This window comes from Nerophis lumbriciformis, linkage group LG28 (genome assembly GCF_033978685.3).
Source record: "Nerophis lumbriciformis linkage group LG28, RoL_Nlum_v2.1, whole genome shotgun sequence".
NCBI classification, from domain to species: Eukaryota; Metazoa; Chordata; class Actinopteri; order Syngnathiformes; family Syngnathidae; genus Nerophis; species Nerophis lumbriciformis.
In genome coordinates this window covers 4,711,936-4,735,952 of record NC_084575.2, presented here as the reverse complement: position 1 = coordinate 4,735,952, position 24,017 = coordinate 4,711,936, and the positions used below count along the sequence as shown (strand labels likewise).

The 24,017-nt window shown below is 39.3% G+C and overlaps 6 non-coding genes and 1 pseudogene across 6 annotated transcripts; 3 read left to right on the top strand and 4 right to left on the bottom strand.

Moving 5' to 3' along the window:
- Positions 1-1,757: 1,757 nt before the first annotated feature.
- LOC133571263 (5S ribosomal RNA) lies at positions 1,758-1,866 on the bottom strand (annotated as a pseudogene).
- A 2,717-nt stretch (positions 1,867-4,583) lies between these two features.
- LOC133571303 (5S ribosomal RNA) lies at positions 4,584-4,702 on the bottom strand. Its single transcript, XR_009810395.1, has one exon. It is a non-coding gene; the product is annotated as a 5S ribosomal RNA (ribosomal RNA).
- Positions 4,703-6,044: 1,342 nt separating this feature from the next.
- LOC133571314 (5S ribosomal RNA) lies at positions 6,045-6,163 on the top strand. Its single transcript, XR_009810405.1, has one exon. It is a non-coding gene; the product is annotated as a 5S ribosomal RNA (ribosomal RNA).
- A 13,590-nt stretch (positions 6,164-19,753) lies between these two features.
- On the bottom strand, positions 19,754-19,827 carry trnas-gcu (transfer RNA serine (anticodon GCU)). Its single transcript has one exon. It is a non-coding gene; the product is annotated as a tRNA-Ser (tRNA).
- Positions 19,828-20,049: 222 nt separating this feature from the next.
- On the bottom strand, positions 20,050-20,120 carry trnag-gcc (transfer RNA glycine (anticodon GCC)). Its single transcript has one exon. It is a non-coding gene; the product is annotated as a tRNA-Gly (tRNA).
- Positions 20,121-20,361: 241 nt separating this feature from the next.
- On the top strand, positions 20,362-20,434 carry trnav-cac (transfer RNA valine (anticodon CAC)). The gene has a single exon. It is a non-coding gene; the product is annotated as a tRNA-Val (tRNA).
- Positions 20,435-22,018: 1,584 nt separating this feature from the next.
- On the top strand, positions 22,019-22,091 carry trnav-cac (transfer RNA valine (anticodon CAC)). The gene has a single exon. It is a non-coding gene; the product is annotated as a tRNA-Val (tRNA).
- Positions 22,092-24,017: the final 1,926 nt, after the last annotated feature.

Sequence of the window (24,017 nt, the reverse complement as noted above, 5' to 3'; positions counted from 1 at the left end):
TTGAATTTCTTTTAAAATTTTTGTTCTGGAAAATCTAGAAGAAATACTGATTTGTCTTTGTTAGAAATATAGCTTGGTCCAATTTGTTAAATATTCTAACAAAGTGCAGATTGGATTTTAACCAATTTAAAACATGTCATCAAAATTCTAAAATGTATCTTAATCAGGAAAAATTACTAATGATGTTCCACAAATTATTTTTTTAATTTTTTCAAAAAGATTCAAATAAGCTAGTTTTTCTCTTCTTTTTGTCGGTTGAATTTTGAATTATAAAGAGTCGAAATTGAAGATAAACTATGTTTCAAAATTTTATTTTACATTTTTTCTTGTTTTCTCCTCTTTTAACCCGTTCAATTAAGTGTTTTTTTCATCATTTATTCTCTACAAAAAACCTTCTGTAAAAGGAAAAAAATGGACAGAAATACCCATTTTTTTTATATATATAAATGTATTTATTTAGCTATTCTTGTTTAAATCACACTTACGTGTAACTTACAAATGACAATATATTTATTTATTTAAGTGTGTATCAAACTGGTAGCCCTTCGCATTAATCAGTACCCAAGAAGTAGTTTTTGGTTTCAAAAAGGTTGGTGACCCCTGTACTAGGTCATAAAATCAGTGTCAGTTGAGTCGGTCCATAGGTTGCCTGTAGGGATTTTTAATGTCCAGCAGATGTCAGTATTTAGTGACACAGTATCGACACAGTATCAATACAGTTTTGCAATGTGTCGAAACGCTTCATGACGCCTCATCAACCCATCACTAGAGACAATCAAGGGGCTCTTTTGTTGAGCAAAAATCCAGTTAATAGACAGAGGTCCAAACATATTGATGTTAAATATCATTTCATTCGTGAGGCACTCACTGAAGGGAAAATTTCATTAGTCTACTGTCCTACAGAAGACATGGTTGCAGACATCTTAACAAAACCTACTACAAGAGCCAAGATTGACAAATTCAAATTATTTTTTTTTTGGAAACTAATGTGTTTCACTGTTTCATGGTTATGAGATCAAGGGGGGGTGTTGAGTAAATGTGATCTCATTGTTATTAATGCTGTTGCTGTGTATCATGAGAAGAAAGGCTTGCTGTTGTTGTTATGCGCCTCCAATAGGTTATATACGGTAGTGCAGGTTCATCCGCGCTATCGTCACGTGATCTCTTCCGGTTCACTTCGCGCGAGAGAATGTGAGACATACACAGAAAAGTTGGATGGAGTTGTGTTCTATTTTCCCACAGTTACCGATGTTTTGTTTCCCGGTGCTGTGAGGCATTGTACTGAACCATCCTTAAAATAAACCATCATCTTTCATATATATACAACTGGAGTATTCATTGAAGATGAATGAAGAAAGAGGAAACCCAACAATCCGTGATTGGTTAAATGTTGAAATATGCTAATGAGGCCGGAAGTAAACCAGCCGTTCTGTCATTGGCCAAATATTAAATGTGTTGAAGAAAGTTGGACAGAGGCGGATCTGATTGGCTTAGAAAGTGTGAGATGTTGGAATAAGGCACGCTGATTGGTTCATATCACCCCGGTGTTGAACATATTGACGGACTATCAGCGCTCAAAAGTCCGTGACAGGTGAATTTATAATATGACATGTGTTTTTGTAGCCGGGTAAGATGGCAAAAACAGCCCAAAGATGGATAAATATTAGACATGTTAGGGTAAATTGAACTGAAAGTGAAATAAAAAAAAATTCTTTTTGCAAGAACTGAGAAATAGCGCCCTCTGGCGTGAGTGTAAAAGCTTACAGCACCTGGTATTCCCAGGCGGTCTCCCATCCAAGTACTAACCAGGCCCGACCCTGCTTTGCTTCTGAGATCAGGTGTGTTTGGGGTATTATGGCCGTAAGCCGAATGACGAGGTAAAACCAACCTTTTTAAATGGAACTCTTACAGACGGGATGGGAGAAAATGACTAATTATCTATAAGAGCCTGTCGCGCATGCGTACACTAATGTGCTTTTTCTGTCTGTGTGATTGTCTTCCTTTGCTACGGCGGTCAAGTTGCTTTCACGGTGGATATTTGCCTCCGGAGCTCCAGCGGAAGCTCCCCCTCACTGTGCCCACACTGCTCTCTCATGCTGCGGGGAGATTGCAGGAGAGGAGCCGCTCTCAACACTACTTTATGCTTAGGGACCGTCAATAAATTACTATTGTCTTCGAAGATGTATATCTGCTACATCAAAACACTGATTCATCTAAAAGGAGGTCAAATAAATAGTCCTACCTCCTTAATAACGTGCTAAGGTGCACGCCAAATTATTTCCTACTTTTATCATTCATATCCAGTGAGTGTGAATGTTGTCTGTCTATCTGTGTTGGCCCTGTGATGAGGTGGCGACTTGTCCAGGGTGTACCCCGCCTTCCGCCCGATTGTAGCTGAGATAGGCTCCAGCGCCCCCCGCGACCCTGAAGGGAATAAGTGGTAGAAATTGGATGGATGGATATCCAGTTTTATATAATATACACCCTTTTTTTTTAAATAGGATTTTATTTAAACAAAAACATTTGAATATTAAAAATCTTGGTTTCTTTTTAAAAGATTCCTAAGTCACTTAAAATACTGAATTCACTTAATATTTTAAGTGCTTTTCTCTAGTGTCATTCATGCCTTTTTGTTTTAAAATTTAAGTTTAATTGGAGGGACAAGCAGTAGAAAATGGATGAATGGATGGATTTTATAATACATTTTTGATATTGATAACCATGGTTACTTTTCAACCTCCCGCTACAACTACGAATGTCCAACATAAAACCGAATTAACTCTCAATTGGAGCTAATAAAAAAAATATATACATTGATAATTATCTGTACAATATTTATCATGCACCCCTACTACTAACATAAAGCTGACATGCATGCTTTTTTTTTAAAGGTGCCATATGTAATAATGTGGCCAGAAATGGTACTGCAATCACAGTCAAAATTCTGTAGTCCCCCTCCTCTCTCCCTGACTGAGGTTGCCAGATACGCAGCCGAATCCAGCTCCATGGACTGGGCCACTCCAAGGAACTTCCAACTTCCACTGCCTCTTACTAAGGGTTGAGGTGCTGGGACCATAAATGCTGAATAGACAAGCATTTTGTCAATAACAAATCTCTAACCAACACATTTTACACAGAATTAGGCTATTTTCAGGAAGAAGTGCAATCATGCCTGCGTACAATATCACAACAAATAGCAACCACATGGTTGTTGTCAGTACTATCAGAAAACAGACTAGAACAAACTACAACCAACACTAGTAAAGGTTCTACTGGTGAAAATAAGCAGAGCATGCTTAGCAGTCTAATGTACGCCCAAAACTAAAGAGACATTTTACTAAGGTGTGTCTATAGGCTACACCAATGAGGAATTATTTGATCATGTGATGTGTCTGTCTCCATACCTTTCACATTGCCATGACGACAGCCGTGCTAATGTTGGAACACATTTCCTCAGCCTATCAGCATGTTGAGAAGGAAATAGGCACAGACACTACACATATCCACATTGGTTTTGTTTATGGAAAATATATTTTACCTTGTCAGTTCAAATACACATGGACATACAGGATAACAGGCATATATTTCCCCCGTTAGCTTATATGTGGATGTGTCATTGACCGGGCTAGCATGCTAAGCATTACACTAGGAGCTGAGCACCATCACACTAAGCATTGGTTGCAGGAACATACTAGCTTTGTTAGACAAGATCATAGACTGTATTGGACAATATAGTTTACATACCAAATGTCCATTTCCATTTATTACAAGTAATAAGAAAAGGTAAATGCCTGACTTACCTTTCAAGAAGGAAATTAGCAAGTTTGGCGTCAGATGAAAAAAATCTTCTCCGCCTTCAATTGTCTCCATCTTTCAAAGGCATCCCTGATACAAATCCTCATGTTGTTCCTGGCTTTGTCATGAATAAGTTGAAAATGGTAACAAGGCCTTTTAGATTGACTAAGGTCTGACATGTTTAGTAACTTTACCAGTGGCAGTAGCCAGACGAAGATGACGGTGTGTAACTGGCAACCTGGATGTGACACACTCACAGACTTTCTAATTGGTCAAACGGTAGAGGGCGGGACATGGAAATGAAAACAATAACAAGATTTCGGGGCTGTAAATCTAATTATGAAGTGAGCATATCCCAGCTGAACAGTTATAGAGGTATTGGAAAAGAACATGATTTATTAACGCCTTTTGACATATCAGGGACATTTAATGATCACTTGACATGCAAATTCTACATATGACACCTTTAATATTGCTAAATTAACACAACACATCAGTTTAGGTAATCCCTGCATATTTACTGCTCCTGTTGTGTTCTAATTAAATTAAGTAATTCATTCATTCATTTATACAGCACACATTCTCATATTGTGTATTAATTACGATACATTGTTATATTGTTATATTGCAGTAACAGCCAAACTGGTGTTGAACATATTGACGGACTATCCGTGACTGGTGAACTTATAAAATGACATGTGTTTTTGTAAAACTGAAAGTGAAATAAAAACCATTGTTTTTTATTTTTGCAAGAAGTGAGAAACAGCGCCCTCTGGCGTGAGTGTAAAAGCTTACAGCACCTGGTATTCCCAGGCGGTCTCCCATCCAAGTACTAACCAGGCCCGACCCTGCTTAGCTTCCGAGATCGGACGAGATCGGGCGTGTTCAGGGTAGTATGGCCGTAAGCCGAAAGGCGAGGTGAAAACAACCTTTTTAAATGTAACTCTTACAGACGGGGTGAGAGACAATTATTATTTATCTTAGAGCCTGGCGCGCATGCGTACACTAATGTGCTTTTTCTGGCTGTGTGAGGTGCAGCTCTCCATCCATTGTCTCTTTTGGGGTGGCAGGGGGTGCTGGAGTCTATCCCAGCTGCATTCAGATGCCACCTCATCACAGCTCTCAACACTACTTTATAATTAGGGACCGTCAATAAATCACTATTGTCTTGAAAAATGTATATCTGCTACATCAAAACACTGATTCATCTAAAAGAAGGTAAATAATTAGTCATACCTCCTTATTGTGCATGCCCATTATTTCATAATTCTAACATACATATCCATGTTTAATATAAAAAATAAGGATATTTTCCCAATAGTCTCAATGTCATACAATTTAGTAACCTAATTCCACTTATTAGTCATGCTAACCTTTTAGTGTAACGCACACCCTTTTATTTTAAAATAGGGTTTTATTTAAAAAAAAAAGTGTTTTAATAAAGAGCATGTGCATGATATGTCTTATACAGATAATTATCAACATTTTTATTAGCTCCAAATGAGAGTCAAGTTGGTTTTATGTTGGATAGTCGTAGTTGTTGCGGGAGCTACAAATGAAACCATGGTTTTCAATATTACTAATTTTTATAAAATCCAATTAAACTTACATTTTAAAACAAAAAGGTGTGAAACACATTAGAGAAAACATTTCAAATATCAAGTGAATTTGGGATTTTAGGTCATATGACCAGGAATCTATTGAAAAGAAACATTTATTTTTAATATCAAAATGTTTTTGATCCTATTTTAAAATAAAAGGACAAATATAAAGTGGAATTTGGTTAATAAGTTGCATGGAGACTTTTAAAACAAATAATTATTGTTTACATTAAAAGAATATTTAAATTATAAAATCAGGAACGATATTAAAAATGTAGGACTATTTATTTGACCTCCTTTTAGATGAATCAGTGTTTTGATGTAGCAGATATATATCTTCGAAGACAATAGTAATTTATTGACGGTCCCTAAGCATAAAGTAGTGTTGAGAGCGGCACCTCTCCTGCAATCTCCCCGCAGCATGAGAGAGCAGTGTGGGCACAGTGAGGGGGAGCTTCCGCTGGAGCTCCGGAGGCAAATATCCACCGTGAAAGCAACTTGACCGCCGTAGCAAAGGAAGACAATCACACAGCCAGAAAAAGCACATTAGTGTACGCATGCGCGACAGGCTCTTATATAAATAACAATTGTCTCCCATCCCGTCTGTAAGAGTTCCATTTAAAAAGGTTGGTTTTACCTCGTCTTTCGGCTTACGGCCATACTACCCTGAACACGCCCGATCTCGTCCGATCTCGGAAGCTAAGCAGGGTCGGGCCTGGTTAGTACTTGGATGGGAGACCGCCTGGGAATACCAGGTGCTGTAAGCTTTTACACTCACGCCAGAGGGCGCTACAAAGTGCTGAGACTACAGCTGTTGTGATTCATGTATTGCTTTAATTGCAACTATTCCAAAATAAGGGAATATATTCGGTTATTATAATACAATTCCACTTAATATTTACAACTACAGTTGAAAGTACAAACCTTTACAACAGGATTTAAAACACAAATACCAACTAGAGCAATATTTAGATTGATTTAAAAATAATGGTGTGGTCTTTTGCAGTCAGTCAACCTCGCCCACGCCTCCTACCACTCCGTCCTGCATGAAGCTGAGGAGCCACGACTCGTCTCGCTCTGATCAGCCAACTTATCATTTAAAGGGGTCATATAAGCTACTGTTTATTTACCAAAATAAGTTGTATGTCTTTGTTTTGAAAATGTAAAAGTTTATTTTTATTTTCAGAATGTTGAAATAGTTGTACTGGGGGTGGGGGGGGGGAAGAGCTGGTTACTTGTTTCTCTCGCGAGATCTGACAAGACTGCGCGCGAACCAAACAGGGCGAGGATAAAGCAAGATGGCGTCTGACGGTGAAGACGTTATTGCAGTCGTCACAGTTCAGTGTTCTTAATCTGTGCGTCCATGTACACATATATGTCCTTTATTACACTCTATTAAATAGAGTAACATCGTTAATAACTGTTTGCATCCGGTTATATTAGTCTGAGCGCACTTCTCGAGCTAGCTTAGCTTGCTAGTTAGCTTAGCTTGTTAGCTGCTAACAAAGAGAGATGAAAACACATCGCTAAGCAGAGATCAAGTGTGAGTGTAAAGTGTTGTGATTGTGTGAAAATGTGCGAAAGAACCATAGCAGAGTACGAGGAGGAACTTTGTCCAACAAAAGAGGAGAAGGAGCGACAACATGAAAAACATCAAGTTGTGTTACACACAACAGGTTTGTTTACTTCTTACTCTCACATCTTTACTAACTTTATATTTATTATTAACACTTTTCTTCAATAGATTGTCTATAGGAAGATGAATTGTCATGTGAGGATGTTCAGACACACAATATTTATGAGAGGTTGATGTTCCTCTCAGTTTGTAACAAAGTGTATCAACATGTTTACACAAAACTCACACAGTCACCGGGGGAATATTCCAGAGAGCAGGTTAAGTGCAAACTCCTGAGTATGTAAAGCTCCAGAGTTTGACCTCCAAAAATAAGAGAGGTAAGACAAAGTCCGCGTCAGTTACCATGGTAACTGACGCTGTAAACCTAGCCTGCTAGCTGGCAGGTTTGACAAGTTATTTATGTGTGTAAAAGCTATACTGACCTGTTATTTCCTTCATATTGGTGCAGCCATTAACCTACTACAACACCTGCTACATCCACCTACTCAGTGGCCTAGTGGTTAGAGTGTCCGCCCTGAGATCAGTAGCTTGTGTCATACCAAAGACTATGAAAATGGGACCCATTACTTCCCTGCTTGGCACTCAGCATCAAGAGTTGGAATTGGGGGTTAAATCACCGTAAAAATGGTTCCCGGGCGTGGCCACTGCTGCTGCTCACTGCTCCCCTCACCTCCCAGGGGGTGATCAAGGTTAATGGGTCAAATGCAGAGAACAATCTGGCCACACCTAGTGTGTGTGTGACAATCATTGGTACTTTAACTTTTTAATGTGGCAGTGATTGTGGAAAAAACAAAGCCTGATCTAAAGATGACATCTTGATCTCATACCATCTCAAACCAATTGGCCGTTCATTATTAAGTGAAATGTCTTAAAGTCGCTTAAATTTGTCTTTAACCAAGCAACACTAAGTTTTATCCAGTTACTCAAGTAATCGAAAACATTTCCAGTAGAACACTTGATTAATAAAATGTTCAATAGCCACAGCCCTATATTTCATGTATGATTTAATATTTAGCATGTAGGAGTTAAAATGTGTTTTGTTTGTGTCCTGTAGACATCCATCAGCTGATTGGACACCAAGAAGAATGTCTCTCTCATCTGCAGGGGGACAGTTTCACTTTAGAGGATCCACAGCCCTCACACATGAAAGAGGAAGAGGAGGGAGAGTGTGTTGTAGGGCAGGAGGAGGATGATGTCAGCAAGTTTCCACTGACTGTTGTCTCTGTGAAGACTGAAGAGCATGAAGACAAAGCACCTGAGTCCTCACAGCTTCATCACAGTCCAAGTAAGCACAACATCCACATATCATCTAATACAATGTTTGTGACACATGTTCATCCGGGGGCCACATTTATGACTAAAGATGGAGATATACTTGCTTTTTAACATGTCCATTTAAAAATGAATGCTCATCAATCATCAACAGTGTAATTGCTGGGGTGTAACCATGTGACCTAGAGGCCGTCCTCCTTACCTCACGTGGTCAAATGAAGGCAAACATTCAATATGGCTACTGTTTATTTACCTTTAGCAGCACATATGTCAGCATATTTCAAAGGTTTAAAGATAAGAGATGTATACCAAGTACCATTTTTTTTTTAGTACTGGTTCCTAATTATGTCGTCCATGAGGACCGTGAAGATTCTGGACTAACGACACAACTATTTGTATTTTTAATTCCAGCTGACTGACGTAACTATGACACGTTGTCACATTGAGTTCAGCTGCCGCTGCTACACATTAAAATCAGCTTTGAATAATGACAAATAAGGAAGCAACAACACGCACAAGTTTGATGTGTGTGTTATTGACAAGAAGATGACATAACTGCATTTCACCTTGCACTGCACACATAGTTGACTTCTTTAAGACTTCAAATAAACAGCTGTTTTTTCTTTTTTTTTTTTTTTTCTTTATTTAACCAGGTAAAAATCCCATTGAGATCAAAGATCTCTTTTCCAAGGTAGACCTGGCCAAGAGGGCAGCAGCAAGGTTACATTAAAAACAGTAAACAACACATAAAACATGACATTTACAACATTAAAACTTGCTTACATAACACATGTGCATACAGACAAGGTAGACTGCAATTCTTTCACAGAAACTTTAAACTCATTCAAGGGTTTGAAGTTGAATATTGGATTGTAGGTTATTCCAAGCCTTCGCTGCTGAAAACCTAAATGCTTTCTTGCCCAGTTCAGTTCTTACTTTGGGGACGACAAATTGCAGAACATTCATTGAACGCAGATTGTGACTTCCTTGTTTCTTTGTTAAAAGACAAGACGGATAAGATGGGGTGATACCCAGAATGGTTTTGTAGATGAACACATACCAATGATTGAGGCGTCGAGCACATAAAGATGTCCAGTTAACCATTGAGTATAACACACAATGGTGAGTAAGTTAACCATTGAGTATAACACACAATGGTGAGTAAGTTAACCATTGAGTATAACACACAATGGTGAGTAAGTTAACCATTGAGTATAACACACAATGGTGAGTAAGTTAACCATTGAGTATAACACACAATGGTGAGTAAGTTAACCATTGAGTATAACACACAATGGTGAGTAAGTTGGTGATGAATCTCAGTGCCCCGTGGTACACACTATCCAGCTTGTGGAGACAACCAGCAATAGCATTCATGTACAACACATCTCCATAGTCAATAACAGGTAAAAAGGTTGTTTCCACTAATTTCTGTTTCACAGTAAAAGAAATAAGAGACTTGTTTCTATAAAAAAATCCCAGTAAAAGTTTCAGTTTTTTTTTACAACATACTGAATGTGCTCCTTAAAACTCAAGTGGTCATCAATTAAAAATCCTGAATATTTAAAAGCAGATACTAACACAATGTTTTGCCCATTTCTTGTTCAAATGTTCTCACACAGTGCTGATCTTACAGTTTTTGATGTGGTAAAGAACATACACTTTTTTTTCTCTGCATTTAAAAGCAATTGAAGATAGCAAAGTTGTTCTTGTACTCTGTCAAATGCATGTTGTAGATATTTAAAGGCCTCAGCAGGAGTGGGTGCTGTGCAGTATATGACAGTATCATCAGCGTAGGAATGGAAAGTTGAGTTCAGAATATTCTGTCCAAGATTATTAATTATTAATTAATAATGGGCCCAACTTAGAACCTTGAGGGACACCCTTTTTCACTTGCAGTATGTCCGAGAAGGAACCTTCTATCTGAACAGCCTGAGTTCTACTTGTGAGGTCATTTGCAAACCATCCAACTGCTTGCTGAGAAAAACCAATAGCTGAAAGACGTTTGATTAAAATGACATGATCAACAGTATCAAATGCCTTTGAAAAGTCAATAAAGAGGGGAAGACAGCACTGCTTCTTGTCAAGAGCTTCAGTTACATCATTTATAAACTTCATAGCAGCAGTAACAGTACTGTGATTTCTGCCAAAACCTGACTGAAAAGGTGACAGAATACCGTTGGTGTCCAAAAAGTCTTTTATCTGTTCACTGCTAAGGGATTCAATCACTTTTGCCAGAACAGAGAGTTTAGAGATCGGTCTGTAATTATTTAGATTACTAGGGTCACCTCCTTTTAATAGGGGGATTACAAGGGCAGATTTCCAATCCAAGGGGATTTCATTTTAAATTAGAGTAAGGTTAAAAATGTGAGACAGTGGTTCAGCTATAATTTCAGCTGTCAACGTTAGGAAGAGCGGCTCCAACTTATCTGAGCCAGCTGGCTTTCTAGGTTTAAGTTGTTTTAGAGCCCTCATGACCTCTGTTGTGGTAAAGGGCGTAAAGTTAAAAACCTGGGTATTTTCAACGGTTCTTTCCGGAGTTAGCGGAACTTCAGTTGAGTTGTCAGAATTATAGAGAAAACCAGAGTTAATAAAATGATTATTATAATGACTACCCATTTCTCTTCTGTCACTTACTCTGACACCATCAACAAGTATACTAGGTGGGAGATTGACTGAATTACAGCAGGCGGACAAAGATTTGATGATTTTCCAAAACTTCTTTGGGTGTTTGAGGTTTTCAGTTGTTGTGGAGAAATGCAATTCTGATTTGACTTTCCGAAGGAGAGAGGTAAATTGATTCCTTAATTGTCTAAAATTCAACCAATCTGCTTCTAACCTTGACTTGCGTGCCCTGGCCCAAGCAGCATTACGCTCATGCAATACATCTGACAGGTCCGATGTAAACCACTGATTGTCACGTCCTTTAACCCTACATTTTCTAAAAGGGGCATGTTTGTTCATTATACTCAAGAAGTTTTTGTGAAAATATTTCCAAGCCAGTTCAACATTATCAAAAAGAGCAATTCTATCCCAATTAAAAAGATGCAAGTTATGTAAAAAAGTTTGCGTCTCAAATAATTTCATATTATGTTTTTCAAGAAGACGAGGCTTGCTTTTAGGAATTCTTGTGTCTCGCACTACTGCAATCACACAATGATCACTCACATCATTAGGGAAAACACCAGATGCAACACATTTAAAGGGCATATTTGTTAGAATTAAGTCAATGAGTGTAGCTTTTTGAGGGCATTTAGGATTAGGTCTTGTAGCTGAGTTAATTAATTGTGTTAAATTTAGAGATTCGCACTGTGCTTTCAAAGAGTCAGACACAGATGTGAGCCAGTCCCAGTTCAAATCACTATTTCCTTGTATTTCAGTTGAGACAGAAGCTTCACAAGAGTAGATAGGGAATTACTAGGGACAGATGGAGGCCTATAACACCCCACTACCATAATGTGGTGATTTCTAGCTAATTCAATTTCAAGTGCTAACAGTTCAAGTTCTTTACTTACTGATTCAGAGACCACTAATTTAACATCAAACCTCTGCTTAATATATATGGCCACTACACCACCTTTTCTTTGTCGGTCAGTACGATAGACATTATAGCCATGAATGTAAATATCTTTATCAAGCACAGATTGTTTAAGCCAAGTTTCAGATAAGACTACAATATCAGCATTTGTTGAGTTTATCCAGATCTTTATCATATCCAGTTTAGGCAGTAAACTCTGAAGATTGATATGAATAATCCCAAGACCAGATCTAGTTTTAAAATCTGCAGGTGATCTCTCAAAACAAGGAAACAATAACAATGAATGGACTCTACCATAGTATGCAGCCATTTGGTTTTGTCCAACGTCACAGAAATCTTCAACTGAGATAAGGCCGAGGTTATTTTGTAGCTGCCACTATGATGAAATGTCAAATTATCAAATATGTCAAACTGTGCATCTTGAAGTAGCATAGCTCGTGAGTGGGGGTGACCAGACCCATTTGGGACACCAGTAAAACCACACAAAAGTATAAAACACAATATAATAATTTGTGACATAGTGAGAGGAGAAGTTCCACTTGTTTTACCACTTTTGAAGATGTTAGCAGACAGGGCTAAAGACTAGCAACCAAGGCCGACGGGTGGAAGCCCGTAGACGAAGCCAATGGCTGTAGACAAAAAGCAGGCCGATGGAAGGCTAGTAGGCAGGTCGATGGTGGAAGGTTGGTAGGTGGGTTGACGGTGGAAGGCTAGCAGGCAGGTCGACGGTGGAAGGCTAGCAGGCAGGTCGATGGTGGAAGGCTAGCAGGCAGGTCGATGGTGGAAGGCTAGCAGGCAGGTCGACGGTGGAAGGCTAGCAGGCAGGTCGATGGTGGAAGGCTAGCAGGCCGGTCCACGGTGGAAGGCTGGCAGGCAGGTCGACGGTGGAAGGCTGGCAGGCAGGTCGACGGTGGAAGGCTAGCAGGCAGGTCGACGGTGGAAGGCTGGCAGGCAGGTCGATGGTGGAAGGCTAGTGGCGCGGTTGGTAGAGTGGCCGTGCCTGAGGGTTCCTGGTTCAATCCCCACCTTCTACCAACCTAGCCACGTCTGTTGTGTCCTTGAGCAGGACACTTCATCCTTGCTCCTGATGGGTCGTGGTAAGCGCCTTGCATGGCAGATCCCGCCATTAGTGTGTGAATGAGTGAATGAGACGTTATGAGTTTGCTAAGTACAAAAACAAGTCGAAATTTTTGAATGGAAGAAACTGCTGTTCTAAATGTGTCCTCTGGATGTCGCAATAGCAATTCTTTGTATCTTTGTCGATGATGCTACATATTTAAAACACAACTAAAACACACAATGTTAGTGCACCAGTCGGGGAAAATGAGCAAACTACATCAATAACATCCTGTAATTTGATTTTGATATTATTTATTTATCTTGATAGATTGAAAATGAACACCAATGAGTTGACTGATGAACATTATCACATAATTGATTCTGAAAGTGTAAAAAAGGACAACTAAAGATAGAATACTATTGTATGTAAAATAACAACATGATTTGTACATTTTCTGAATGTGTTTGTTCTATTTTTAAACAAAGAAAACAATCTGCAGTTTTCTTTATTTTTACGTTATCTTGCCGTGATTTTACCAGTCCGGCCAACTTGGAGTAGATCTTCCTCCATGTGGCCCCCCATCTAATATTAGTTTACACACCCCTGGCCTTGATCTTCCTGCGAAAATCAGATACGAGAAAAAAATCTAATTATGAAACGGAATAGATCCCTAAAGATTTGTTGAGTAATATCAAGGATTATCCGTCGGTGGCGTTCCCAGACATGTGGAACTATCTTGAGTTCCAGACGTCATTCTACACCACAAATTAAGGTTAAGTTTAGCGATAAAGTTTAGGTGTCATAGACCGTATACAGAATAAAATACTTACACACTTTATATGGGGACGGCGTGGCAAAGTTGGTAGAGTGGCCGTGCCAGCAATCGGAGGGTTGCTGGTTACTGGGGTTCAATCCCCACCTTCTACCATCCTAGTCACGTCCGTTGTGTCCTTGGTTAAGACACTTCACCCCTTGCTCCTGATGGCTGCTGGTTAGCGCCTTGCATGGCAGCTCCCGCCATCAGTGTGTGAATGTGTGTGTGAATGGGTGAATGTGGAAATACTGTCAAATCGCTTTGAGTACCTTGAAGGTAGAAAAGCGCTATACAAGTATAACCCATTTATAACCCATTTATATCAGTTAGTGTAAAGTTAAGAATGCCTCAATCAATGCTGCCTTGTACTTATAAAAAAAACTTGCTCCTCATCAAATTTCCATGTCTGTTTTTGTACTCACTTTTGAATTAATTTTAGTGGCTGGGACAAAAGCAAGTATTTCCCGTGTTTGTATTGGTTGTTTTGCTACACACTTTTAACACAACACACGAAATAACACAAATATTGTCATTGTGTTAACAGTGCCAGTCCAAAACTATTTATATTCTCTCTTTATCTTATTTACTTATTTACCCAACAGACGTTCAACAGCCCCTTCACATTAAAGAGGAAGAGGATGATCCACAGCCCACCTACATTAAAGAGGAAGAGGGGGATCCACAGCCCACCCATATGAAAGAGGAAGAGAAGGATCCACACATGAAAGAGGAAGAGGAGGGAGAGTGTGTTGTAGAGCAGGAGGAGGATGATGTCAGCAAGTTTCCACTGACTGTTGTCTCTGTGAAGACTGAAGAGCATGAAGACAAAGCACCTGAGTCCTCACAGCTTCATCACAGTCCAAGTAAGCACATATCATTTTATTCTCAGGGCATTCAATCCATCACAACTGGACTGTTCACTTTGTCTTAGAAGACTCATCCAAGTAGGCTTCATCACTTCATGCTCATACACTTCAAGTCTTAAATCTAATCATTGGAATTTAGAGGGGAACTGCACTTTTTGGGGGAATTTTTCTATCGTTCACAATCATTATAAAAGACATGATGGCAGATATATAAAAAAAAAAATCGAATTCTAACTATGGCTGGGCGATATGGCCTTTTATTAATATGTGGATATGTTTAGGCCATGTCACGATACACCATATATATGTGGATATGTTTAGGCCATGTCACGCACGATACACCATATATATGTGGATATGTTTAGGCCATGTCACGATACACCATATATATGTGGATATGTTTAGGCCATGTCACGATACACCATATATATGTGGATATGTTTAGGCCATGTCACCATACACCATATATATGTGGATATTTTGCCTTAGCCTTGAATGAACACTTGATGCATATAATGACAGCAGTATGATGATTCTACGTGTCTACATTAAAACATTATTCTTCATACTGCATTAATATATGCTACATTTAAACTTTCATGCATAGAGGGAAATCACAACTAAGTCAATTTAGCAAAAGTGTATTTATTAAACAGTTATTAAGCAGTGGCACAAACATTCATGTCATTTCAAAACAGAAAGTTCAAGATTGTCTGAGACATTTTAAAACAAGCTATTAGTGCACTTTTGTGCATGATGTCACTAAGATGACATATCAAAACAACACTAAATTAAAGTGCACTTTTTGTACAGAACGCCACTACAATAGTTTAAAACAAATAAAGTGCACTTTTGTGCATGATGTCACACAAGATATTTCAATAAGTGTCAAATAAAAATGAGCTGCATTATAGGAAATCAAATAGTGTATGTCCTTCGCTATGTGGTAGGTTCCTGCGGACGTTATCTCGTTCTGTTGTTGACTATTTGTTTCATACGGTGTTGATATGGAAATGGTTGCTTGGGCATTTTGTGGGTGTGGCACAGAACGGAGATGTTGACATGCGGAGTTTCAAGCACTCTTCATTCTCTAGCGGGTGACTTTTCAAATGATGCTACATTAGCAGTGCTGCTACTTTTTTTAGCAACACTTTTGCCGCATACTTGTTCACCATCTACCCGCTTGAAGCCAAACCACCGCCAGATGATGGACCCCCTGCTGTTTGTCTTGGGAATGAATTGTTCCTTCATTTGTGACCAGATTGGCACCTTCTTTCTCTCGTATTACCACTAGCACCACAGCTAACGTTACCATGCCGCTACCTGTCTGCTCCGTGAGAGCGTATGACGTTGCACACGTGACAGTATGTGACGTATGTAAGAAGGTGCGCTTGTTTTATGTCTCTGTGAGAAGGAGAGACAAGAAAGAGTGAGAAGAGCCTGTAGTGTAATGCCTGCAGCTAAAAGCAACTGTGTGAGAACGTATACTCCAATATCACCATATAGTCATTTTCTATATCGCACAGGGACAAACCCACGATATATCCAGTATATTCCATACATCACCCAGCCCTAATTCTAACTCATAAATGTAAATAAAAGTCCACTTGCAATGGAGCCAATGAGAGGTCCTCTATAACCATCCAAAATACACCAACAATACTCCATTTGCATTTTGTGGCTTGAATGTCCACCAAGTGTTAGTTGACTTGAGTTTGAGTTTATTTAGAACATGCAAGCCTACAACATGATACATCACACATGCATGCATACAACATGATACATCACACATTTATGCATACAACATGATACATCACACATGCATGCATACAACATGATACATCACACATGCATGCATACAACATGATACATCACACATGCATGCATACAACATGATACATCACACATGCATGCATACAACATGATACATCACACATGCATGCATACAACATGATACATCACACATGCATGCATACAACATGATACATCACACATGCATGTATACAACATGATACATCACAATTTCCAGTTTGTCTTTTCAACATGTTGGAAAAGGAGTAGGAAGAAGCAGAGCTTATTTAATTCTACCACTTTTCTTTTACATAACAGTTGCTAACACTTTTGTTCACTTCCTGTTCTCAATGTATTCACAATATACTCCATAAGTAATCACAATAAAAATAAATAAATAATAATGAGTGAAGTAAGTTATATTTCATATGGTGAGATGAGTAAGATGATGTAGAAAATGAATGATGGATGAAATAAATTGAGAATGTTTATCTTCTTCTTTGTACTTTGTAAACACTTTAAGTGTGAAGAGTTTGATTGCTTTGCTTCATCCATTCCATCATTTAATTCCACATACTGATATACTGAAGGTCTTAAGTGTTGTACGTGCATACAAATGTTTTAAATTACATTTTTCTCTAAGATTATATTTATCCTCTTTTGTTGAGAATTGTTGTACATTCTTGGCTAGCAGGTTATAGTTTGCTTTGTGTATCATTTTAGATGTTTGCAAATTCACTATGTGGTGGAATTTCAGTATTTGTGATTCAATAAATAAAGTGTTTGTATGTTGTTTATATCCAACATGATGTATTATTATAACTGATCTTTTTTGTAACACAGTTAATGAATGAAATGTACTTTTGTAGTTATTTCCCATATTTCTACACAATAAGTCAGATATGTAACACTAGTGAGCAGTAGAGAATATGAAGTCATTTTTGGCCCGGGACATATTTTGCTTTATTCATATTCATATTTATAACAGTGATTTAAAACTCTTAGCTCAAATTTCCAAACTGCACACACTCAAGGGATCAATGAAAATTATAAAATCAAATACAGTGGTAGTTCAATTTACAAGCTCTAATTGTTTTAGGACAGAGCTTGTAACCCTTATTTATTTTTTGCAGGAAAATAGCCATACCTTTAATTTAGTGGTAAAAGTGCAATATACTAACCCAGTTTCAGAATGATTTCCCTGTTAAAATCTCACAATTCATGAGATTTGTATCTAAAATGATATTTTTGGGGGCTTGTTGGTCTAGTGGTATGATTCTCGCTTAGGGTGAGAGAGTACTCGGGTTCAACTCCCGGACAAGCCCCTAACAGTGATCTTGAAGTCTTAGATAAATTTTCCTAACTGCACACAATGAAGGGATCAATGAAAATGTATTAAATCAAATACAGTGGTAGCTCAATTTACAAGCTCTAATTGTTTTAGAACAGAGCTTGTAACCCTTAGTTCTTTTTTGCAGGAAAATAGTCATACCTTTAAATTAGTGGTAAAAGTGTAATATACTAACCCAGTTTCAGAATGATTTCCCTGTTAAAATCTTACAATTCATGAGATTTTTAGCTAAAATTATATTTTTTGGGGCTTGTTGGTCTAGTGGTATGATTCTCGCTTAGGGTGCGATAGGTCCCAGGTTCAATTCCTGGACAAGCCCTTAACAGTGCTTTTGAACCCTCAGCTCAATTTTATAAACTGCACACACTCAAGGGATTGATTGATTGATTGAGACTTTTATCAGTAGGTTGCACAGTGAAGTACATATTCCGTACAATTGACCACTAAATGGTAACACCCCAATAAGTTTTTCAACTTGTTTAAGTCAGGGTCCACTTCATATATATATATATACTATCGTCATAATACAGCCATCACACAAGAGAATCACATTAAATGATAAATGATAAATGGGTTGTACTTGTATAGCGCTTTTCTACCTTCAAGGTACTCAAAGCGCTTTGACACTACTTCCACATTTACCCATTCACACACACATTCACACACTGATGGAGGGAGCTGCCATGCAAGGCGCTAACCAGCACCCATCAGGAGCAAGGGTGAAGTGTCTTGCTCAGGACACAACGGACATGACGAGGTTGGTACTAGGTGGGGATTGAACCAGGGACACTCGGGTCGCGCACGGCCATTCTGAATTGAATTATTTACAATCTGGGATCTGGAGGGGGGTGGGTTTGGTTGTTATCATCAGTCATCAACAATTGAGAACAGAGAAATGGATATTGAAACTGTAGGTCTGACTTGGTAGGATATGGACAGCAAGTAGTGGGCAGAGAGAGAGAGAGAGAGAGAGAGAGAGAGAGAGAAGAGAGAGAGAGAGAGAGAGAGAGAGAGAGAGAGAGAGAGAGAGAGAGAGAGAAAGAGAGAGAGAGAGAGAGAGAGAGAAAGAGAGAGAGAGAGAGAGAGAGAGAGAGAGAGAAAGAGAGAGAGAGAGAGAGAGAAAGAGAGAGAGAGAGAAAGAGAAAGAGAGACCCAGGAGAGCTATCCAGACAAACTATTGATTTGGAACCTATCTGAAGTAGTGTTTCTTTCTGAGTCCTGGTTTAATCCACATTTAAAATGGCATTTTTTTGAAGAAAACATTGCAGTAAACATCAATCTCTGTAGATCCATTGGGATTTTATTCAAAACGAATAGAATTTGGCTTGCATTGATTATCAGTAATTTAAATTAGTTTAAACAAGCATGGCTTGAAAGTTATGTTGCAAACGTTTTAACTAGAAACTTTTTTGCAAATTTAGAGAAGGACATGGGCTGTACAAGAAAACCCTCAAACCCTCGTGCTCGCGTCAAGATTTCATCCCTGGGTTGGCTTGAACCACCATCCTCTCAGTTAACAGCCGAACGCGCTGACCGATTGTCATTGTCTTTGGATGGGCGTAACTAGAAGTACACTGATTCAGCCTTCGGTGAGTCCAATATGCCCTTTGGGTGGAATGCCTGCGTCTTGCGGTTTTCACAAACATTGCTTTTGTCCCTTATGAATATTAGTTAAAATGTAATAAAAGCAACAGAATTTATTGGCCGGGAATCGGACCCGGGTCTCCCGCGTGGCAGGCGAGAAATCTACCACTGAACCACCAATGCCTGTGGAGTAAAAGAGTTTTCTAAACTCGGTTAAGAGGAAGAACGTTTGAAATGCGGGCAGCGACGGACCAAACATTCTACACTGAATTAATGATAGCCAATATGAGGCGATAGCATTGATTATCAGTAATTTACATTAGTTTAAACAAGAATGGCTTGAAAGTTATGTTGCAAACGTGGCACACGTTTAAACTAGAAACTTTTTGGGAAATTTAGAGAAGGACATGGGCTGTACATGTGTACTGTGCTCGAGTCAAGATTTCGTACCTGGGTGGGCTTGAACCACCATCCTCTCAGTTAGCAGCCGAACGCGCTGACCGATTGCGCCACAGAGACTTACTGGTTTACATGATTAATTACTCCCCCAAAAATTATAAAATCTCATGCTACGATGTCCCGATGTCATTGTCTTTGGATTAGCGTAACGAGAAGTACACTGCTTCAGAATTCGGTGAGTCCAATATGCCTTTTGGGTGGAATGCCTGCGTCTTGCGGTTGTCACAAACAATGCTTTTGTCCCTTATGAATATTAGTTAAAATGTAATCAAAGCAACAGAATGCATTGGCCGGGAATCGGACCCGGGTCTCCCGCGTGGCAGGCGAGAATTCTACCACTGAACCACCAATGCCTGTGGAGTAAAAGAGTTTTCTAAACTCGGTTAAGAGGAAGAACGTTTGAAATGCGGGCAGCGACAGACAAAACATGCTACAAAGTAGTTTTCATTCTACGTGCACAAGGGATTTAACAACATCCACAAAAAGTAAGAAATGCAATGCAGCTAATAACAGCAATAAGACTAGCTAGCACCATGTTTTCCATTGGCCGAAAATCAACTTGTAAGTCTTGATAAAGGTCTGCAACTTGCAGCAGTTTCCATGGTGTAGTGGTTATCACATTCGCCTCACACGCGAAAGGTCCCCTGTTCGAAACAGGGTGGAAACAAGGTCTTTTTACTTTCCTTCTTACTTCTTTGAATAAGCAAGGAAATAAATGATAGCAAGGTCCTGTGTTTCATCATAAAGTAGTTTGCAACATAGCTGACCACCTCATGTACAGCTGAGCACACACAACACCAAATTTAGAGGGTTCTCATATAGGCAGACCTCAGGCTTCAACATCATGAATGCTGGGTTCCATGAAAATGTCACGCACAAACCTGTGAAATTTCTCATTCATTCAAGTCACTGTATTCTCAGGGCTTTCAATGGATTGCAACTGTACTGTTTAGATTGACTTATAAGATGTTTAACCTCTCTTTTAGCAGGAATCATAGGTGTAATTCCCAAAGAGTTAGAGAAGACAGCTGCAGTCTGAATGAGTGTTGGCCTTGCTTTCAAATTAAGAACCAGTCAAATAGTCACCTGAAACCTAAATCATAGCAGAGGATGGTTTCGATCCATCGACCTCTGGGTTATGGGCCCAGCACGCTTCCGCTGCGCCACTCTGCTGTCTTAAACTCCAGGATGCTGACTCTGGTGGATATCCAGACAAACTACTTGTAACAAAGTGATTCGGAACCCATCTGAAGTAGTGTTTCTTTCTGAGTCCTGGTTCAATCCACATTTAAAATGGCATTTTTTTGAAGAAAACATTACAGTAAATATCAAACTCTGTGGATCCATTGGGATTTTATTCAAAACAAATAGAATTTGGCTTGCATTCATGTGGTTTGAAAACAAACTGAGAAAGTGTTACAGAAAAAACATCAAGACACTGACGGGATTTGAGCCCAACATCTCCTATTTAACAAACAGGCACCTTGACTGACAGCTACAGCGCCTGGAACAGAATGGGATTTCAACACGATGTCTATAACCCTACACTGAATTAATGATAGCCAATTTGAGGCGATAGCATTGATTATCAGTAATTTACATTAGTTTAAACAAGCATGGCTTGAAAGTTATGTTGCAAACGTTTTATATAGAAACTTTTTTGCAAATTTAAAGAAGGACATGGGCTGTACAAGAAAATCCTCGTGCTCGCGTCAAGATTTCGTCCCTGGGTGGGCTTGAACCACCATCCTCTCAGTTAACAGCCGAACGCGCTGACCGATTGTCATTGTCTTTGGATGGGCGTATCTAGAAGTACACTGATTCAGGCTTTGGCGAGTCCAATATGCCTTTTGGGTGGAATGCCTGCGTCGAGCGGTTGTCACAAACATTGCTTTTGTCCCTAATGAATATTAGTTAAAATGTAATAAAAGGAACAGAATGCATTGGCAGGGAATCGGACCCGGGTCTCCCGCGTGGCAGGCGAAAATTCTACCACAGAACCACCAATGCCTGTGGAGTAAAAGAGATTTATGAACTCGGTTAAGAGGAAGAACGTTTGAAATGCGGGCTGCGACAGACAAAACATGCTACAAAGTAGAACACATTCTACGTGCACAAGGGATTTAACAACATCCACAAAAGGTAAGAAATGCAATGCAGCTAATAACAGCAATAAGACTAGCGAGCACCATGTTTTCCATTGGCCGAAATTCAACTTGTAAGTTTTGATAAAGGTCTGCATATTGCGGCAGTTTCCATGGTGTAGTGGTTATCACATTCGCCTCACACGCGAAAGGTCCCCTGTTCGAAACAGGGTGGAAACAAGGTCTTTATACTTTCCTTCTTACCTCTATAAATAAGCAAGGAAATAAACGATAGCAAGGTCCTGTGTTTCATCATAAAGTAGTTTGCAACATAGCTGACCACCTCATGTACAGCCGAGCACACACAACACCAAATTTAGAGGGTTCTCATATAGGCAGACCTCAGGCTTCAACATCATGAATGCTGGGTTCCATGAAAATGTCACGCACAAACCTGTGAAATTTCTCATTCATTCAAGTCACTGTATTCTCAGGGCTTTCAATGGATTGCAACTGTACTGTTTAGATTGACTTATAAGATGTTTAACCTCTCTTTTAGCAGGAATCATAGGTGTAATTCCCAAAGAGTTAGAGAAGACAGCTGCAGTCTGAATGAGTGTTGGCCTTGCTTTCAAATTAAGAACCAGTCAAATAGTCACCTGAAACCTAAATCATAGCAGAGGATGGTTTCGATCCATCGACCTCTGGGTTATGGGCCCAGCACGCTTCCGCTGCGCCACTCTGCTGTCTTAAACTACTAAATGCTTACTCTGGTGAATATCCAGACAAACTACTTGTAACAAAGTGATTTGGAACCCACCCGAAGTAGGGTTTCTTTCTGAGTCCTGGTTCAATCCACATTTAAAATGGCATTTTTTTGAAGAAAACATTGCAGTAAGTTGAAAGTTATGTTGCAAACGTAGCACATGTTTTAACTAGAAACTTTTTGGCAAATTTAGAGAAGGACATGGGCTCAAAAATGAGGCGATAGGCAACTCAATCCACATTTAAAATGGCATTTCTTTGAAGAAAACATTGCAGTAAACATCAAACTCTGTGGATCCATTGGGATTTTATTCAAAACGAATAGAATTTGGCTTGCATTCATGTGGTTTGAAAACAAACTGAGAAAGTGTTACAGAAAAAACTTCAAGACACTGACGGGATTTGAGCCCAACATCTCCTATTTAACAAACAGGCACCTTGACTGACAGCTACAGCGCCTGGAACAGCATGGGATTTCAACACGATGTCTATAACCCTACACTGAATTGATGATAGCCAATTTGAGGCGATAGTATTGATTATCAGTAATTTACATTAGTTTAAACAAACATGGCTTGAAAGTTATGTTGCAAACGTTTTAACTAGAAACTTTTTTGTAAATTTAGAGAAGGACATGGGCTGTACAAGAAAACCCTCAAACCCTCGTGCTCGCGTCAAGATTTTGTCCCTGGGTGGGCTTGAACCACCATCCTCTCAGTTAACAGCCGAACGTGCTGACCGATTGTCATTGTCTTTGGATGGACGTAACTAGAAGTATACTGATTCAGCCTTTGGTGAGTCCAATATGTCCTTTGGGTGGAATGCCTGCGTTTTGCGGTTGTCACAAACATTGCTTTTGTCCCTTATGAATATTAGTTAAAATGTAATAAAAGCAAAAGAATGCATTGGCCGGAAATCCGACCCGGGTATCCCGCATGGCAGGCGAAAATTCTACCACTGAACCACCAATGCCTGTGGAGTAAAAGAGATTAATGAACTCGGTTAAGAGGAAGAACGTTTGAAATGCGGGCTGCGACGGACCAAACATGCTACACTGATTTAATGATAGCCAATATGAGGCGATAGCATTGATTATCAGTATTTTACATTAATTTAAACAAGAATGGCTTGAAAGTTATGTTGCAAACGTGGCACACGTTTTAACTAGAAACTTTTTTGCAAATTTAGAGAAGGACATGGACTGTACAAGAAAACCCTCAAACACCTGTCGTCGAGTCAAGATTTCGTCCCTGGGTGGGCTTGAACCGCCATCTTCTCAGTTAACAGCCGAACGCGCTGACCGATTGTCATTGTGATTGGATGGGGGTAACTAGAAGTATACTGATTCAGCTTTCGGTGAGTCCAATATGCCTTTTGGGTGGAATGCCTGCGTCTTGCGGT